Below are 5000 nucleotides of genomic sequence, written 5' to 3'. Positions count from 1 at the left end.
TGGTCAGATTATGCGAAAGGTATCCAGTAACTTTTCTCAAATTTCATACTTTTTCAACTTGACTGGCTGTAAAAAAATATTTAGCAGTGAAATTAGGCTTTGCTATTTCCCGAAGATGTACAAAAAAGGTTTATTTAATCGTTTAGGGCAAGAACTCATTGTGGATAAAAATTCACTTTCTAACTACACTTGGCAATATCTCAGTTTAAACCTTTTCACCATCCGACTGATTATGTCGTTCACTGTAACATATCATTCAAAGAAAAAATAGTTTATCACGCAATGATATAAATATATTGGAAGAATAATATTTTACTTACAGGAACATCCACTCGCGTATCCAGCTCTACACACTCAGGACACAACACCTTCATCATTGGAAGAGTGTCAGAAGGCACGGGTGTCACAACTAAGAGCATCATTACCAGAAAAATACAACGTGTTTTCTCCATTTTTATTTTGAACTTCTATCTAGTTTCAATACGTGAAACCCAATATCTAACTCAAGACTGCTGGTTGTTTTGAAATGAAGATAGTGTTACCAAAATATTTTTGTCACCCTTCAATGATTTATTATTATATCACAATATTTTATTATTACTAATATTATAATACTATTTGTTGTTACTTTACAATTATAAGCAGTAACAATTCGTCACGTGACTACAACTATTATATAAATCCATCCAACCTTGCCCAAATTGATTGTAACCCTTTGAATTAGACGCTGGTATATTGCAAACTTCTTCCCACCCAATCCAGTAGGCCCTGTTAAACAATAAGGTTCACAGTCGTGACGTCATTTCACTCGTAATGACGCATCGTAACTTAATAACTGGTTCTAAACTATCGGGACAATGGCGGACGCCCTTTTGAAATACTTCTCCCACGTCCATAAAAGTGTATCCAGGGGAAAAATACATTATAAATCTGATCATGTTTTGACTTGTATACATTCTGATCACAAGACATATGAAAAAAATTATAGCCAGCATGAAAAATAAAATGTACCGATTTTCTTTGTTTAGAACCAACCTACTCGTTGCGGGGCGGACGTGACATCAGACTATTGAATCCTATTTTTACTCATTCCATAATCACAGCAATTTTTACATTGTTATTTAAATCAATTTCATAGTAGACGCAAACTATCTTGGAGCCAAAATTGTAAACACCATGCGAAATTTGGTGACAATTAATTGTTAAATGTTTTATACAATATCACACAATTACAAAATCTCAAATAGCCTGTCATTCATCAGTTACGGAGTTGTTACACATCTTTGAATGTATTAAAAAAAAATAAAAACTATGCCTTTTCCGCCACGACATCAGAAGACATCATCGCCTGAGCATTCCACGAAGGAATATTATAGATAACTCATCAAACAAGATGTCTGATGTCAAAAGGAATCACCCATGTTGTCCAAGTGAGCAAATTGGGGGGTTACTAATCTTGCTCAAGGAATAAAAACGAAATTGCCTGAAGCGGGGCTCGAACCCGGTTCCTTCCGGGTCACAGTGCAATGCCTTAACCACTCGGCCACTTCGCCTACTTTTAATGTAAAAAATAAATATCAATACAACAATGTAAAATTGGTTTTAAAAGTCAAAAGTCTTAAATACTGAGCAAACTTTATTTCCAATTAAATAAAAAGGCTACAATTTTAATTGATCGCTCATGTTTATTTATTTGCACAAAAAAAGGAAGTTCTTAATTGCATATTAAACTTAGTCACCACGTTTCAAGATACAGAATCTAGGATGCGTTCATTGGTTGCAATGCTGAATGGACGAATAAAAACTCACCATTTATTACATTAATCCAGAATATTTCAATATCGTTGTCTTTTATGTTAAACATTTAATAGGGAAAAAGATAAAGTGTTTTATTGCAGTTTCTAATTCATAAGTTACGACTTATAAGCATATGAGTCGTTAAAAAAATAAATACCTCAATAAAAACAACTGGGTTAGTCTAATTTACTTTATTTCATACCAATTTTGAAATAACTACTACTATTATGTAATGTGAATGATAGAATATTTTGTTCTTTATCTAATATCTATACCATTTGCATGATAAAATAAATGTTTTTTTTTCTCTATCTAATATAATATATATATATATATATATATATATATATATATATATATATATATATATATATATATATATATATATACCATTTGCATGATAAAATAAATGTTTTTTTTTCTCTATCTAATATTTATACCATTTGAATGATAAAATTGTTTTTTTCTATCTAATATTTATACCGTTTGAATGATAAAATAAATGTTTTTTATTTCTATCTAATATATATATATATATATATATATATATATATATATATATATATATATATATATATATATATATATATATATATATACCATTTAAATGATAATTTTTTTTCTATCTAGTATTTGGATGATAAAATGAAGGGTTTTTTCTATCTAATGTTTATACCATTTTGTTTAACCGATCTTGTAATCTGGCGTGATTTTTGGGCCAGTGACGCCTGCCTCCGGGCAAAGTCATCCCCCTTGGGGATTTCCATTCTTTTTCTCTTTTTTTTGTGTGTGAATTAATTAATTTTGACATAATATTATTGAGTAAATTATTTATTATCTGTTAATATACATTAAATATTTTATATAAAAACAACAACTAGAACAACAACAGAAAAGTATATAGATAACAATTAAAACTGAATTTAGATCATGTATGTTTTCTTTATAAAATCTGATTTAAAATCAGGAAGCTCTTTTAGGCTTTTCACCCACATAATCTTTTTTAAAAACTGTAAATACTATAAATACATATATATTAAATACTATATATTTTACATAAAAATGTACAGGTCTTACAGTTTCATTAAATTATATTGGGACCTACTAAACACAAGAACAGAAAACAGATCTGAACTAGTCTAAGAAGCTGCGAACTTTGTTATAAAAAGTCTCTCAAACCTATTCAAATCCGTTTCTGTTGTTATGCACTCTGAAGGAGCTGGTACATAAAAATAATTTTTTTAAAAAATTGAGCTTTTATATAGTGCAATATCCACTAAACGTGCTGAAAGCGCTGTACAAAGGGTCCCTGGCCAACAGCAACATTTAACAAGTAGGATGGGACATGACGCATGTTAGGCGATATTACATTTTTTTTTCGGACAAAGACAACTCTGTTAACGGCCAGGTACTCATTTTCCACATGAGTACGGTGAGAGAATGTGAGTAAAGAGCATTCTCCAAGGACTCAACTATGCGCCGAGCGAGAGGCTCGAACTCAGGATCTTCAAATCCGAAAAGCGAGTGTCCTACCACTAGACCACATAGCCGCACAATATACATAGATATCGTGTAAAGATTATTTTAAAACGTAGAGATATAAATGTGTGTTTATAGCATAAGGTTTTACTCACAGGAAATTGTTTAAACTTGTTAAGCTCCACACAGCGGGGACACAACGACTTCATCATTGGAAGGGTGTCAGAAGGCACGGGTGTCACAACTAACAAAAACAACACGAGAAATACACAACTTGTTTTCTGCATTTTTATTTTTTTCGACTTCTGCTTTCAAAAACTGAACGGTATCAAATCATGGTTGTTGTTGTTTTTGTGACACAGTTGAATATTTTTAAAAATTAATAATCAGTTAGCAATGAGATATATGTAATCGGGAAAGTTTGTTGCAAAAAAGAAATGTCCCCGTTTATCAGATGTCCCGATAATCTCATTCAATATTGTCATTTCACACATAGGAGAACCCTGCTAGACTGACAAAATACTAAGCATAAAGAGAAGAGCCCCAAGATCGTAGCCATCGTTATGTTATAGCCCGATACTGAAATCCAAAAGGACTGGCAGTTTGACGTCATTATTTGGTTTTTGCACCACCTAGTGAGTTGTCGTTAGTAGAGCTCATGGAAACAAGTTATTTCATTGGTTGAACTATTGAATACAACTCGCGATTTGTTTTCTTTTGTGGCAAAAGACTGGAATTTTGACGTCATTTTTTGGTCAGTGTCAGCGTAGCCTTCGTTAAGTTATGGCCTGATACTGACCAAAAAATGACGTCAAAATGCCAGTCTTTGGCCGCAAAAAACAAAACAAATCTTGAGTTGTATTCAATAGTTCAACCAATGAAATAACTTGCCATGAGCACTCTACTAACGACAACTCACTAGGCCGTGCAAAAACCAACTAATTTAATGACGTCAAACTGCCAGTCCTTTTGGATTTCAGTGTCAGGCTATTATAACATAACGATGGCTACGGTAGGTCTCGCGGCTTTTCTCTTTACTTTATTCCTTAGTATTTTGTCCATGCCCGACGCGTTTATCCGGAAGACGGCAGAAGACGGCAGTGCCGGGTCGTCGGAGTCAGTCTACAGTGTGGGTTACTAACATAGTGTAGTGAGAATTACTCATAAACATGGATGGCATAAACCGAGAACAAAGACCTAGGTGACATTATCTTCGTTCTATCTATTTTGTTTTCATTACATACACAGCATCGACGCACAGCATTGGTTGTTTCGTGACCCGATTTTCAATACTATTCATTACCTTGCTCAGTGAAGCGTGAAGCGTATTTTATGCTTTTTAATTGTGTATACTGTACTCCTGTTCAGTGTTCATTTTAACCTAGGCGGACTGAGACGGGTCGCGTAGATTTTAACCAATCTGTTAGTCGCTGTTTGTGTTTTGAATCTTTTAAAATAGTCTGAAACTAAAATGGATAAGACAGGTTTGGCCCTTTCCTTGGTGTTTCTCCTCGTAATCGTCAGCGCGGTGCCAGCGAACCCTCGTCCAATGACGGATGTAGGGTCATCATGCATTCCTGACTGTGATTGGTTAACCAACATGAAGGACTTTCTGGTGAGTAAAAATAGACTGCTTGAATGGTAATGGTATGGTATTGTGATGAAATAATGTAGATTTGCCGTGATGATGTTTTTACAACATTTACAGTAATTTTGTAATGGGT

General features: G+C 33.4%; 2 long non-coding RNA genes across 3 annotated transcripts in view; one reads left to right on the top strand and one right to left on the bottom strand.

Annotated features, from left to right (window-relative positions):
- LOC144981167 (uncharacterized) overlaps window positions 1-3794 on the bottom strand; it is a 9035-nt gene extending 5241 nt beyond the window's left edge. The window contains exon 1 of one of the 2 annotated variants that reach the window (XR_013647031.1): window positions 3432-3794. This is a non-coding gene — a long non-coding RNA (uncharacterized LOC144981167). Of the gene's footprint in view, window positions 1-320; window positions 544-3431 lie in introns of those variants that run through there. The other variant, XR_013647030.1, reaches the window with a different exon arrangement.
- Window positions 3795-4673: 879 nt separating this feature from the next.
- The window catches only part of LOC144981166 (uncharacterized), an 8352-nt gene continuing 8025 nt past the window's right edge, over window positions 4674-5000 (top strand). The window contains exon 1 of the long non-coding RNA XR_013647029.1: window positions 4674-4891. This is a non-coding gene — a long non-coding RNA (uncharacterized LOC144981166). The remainder of the gene's footprint in view (window positions 4892-5000) is intronic.

This window comes from Berghia stephanieae, chromosome 10 (assembly GCF_034508935.2).
Source record: "Berghia stephanieae isolate SIO BIC M18660-M18661 chromosome 10, UCSD_Bste_1.3, whole genome shotgun sequence".
Taxonomy (NCBI): domain Eukaryota; kingdom Metazoa; phylum Mollusca; class Gastropoda; order Nudibranchia; family Aeolidiidae; genus Berghia; species Berghia stephanieae.
The sequence above is the reverse complement of the archived record's forward strand: the minus strand, read 5'-3'. Positions and strand labels throughout refer to the sequence as shown.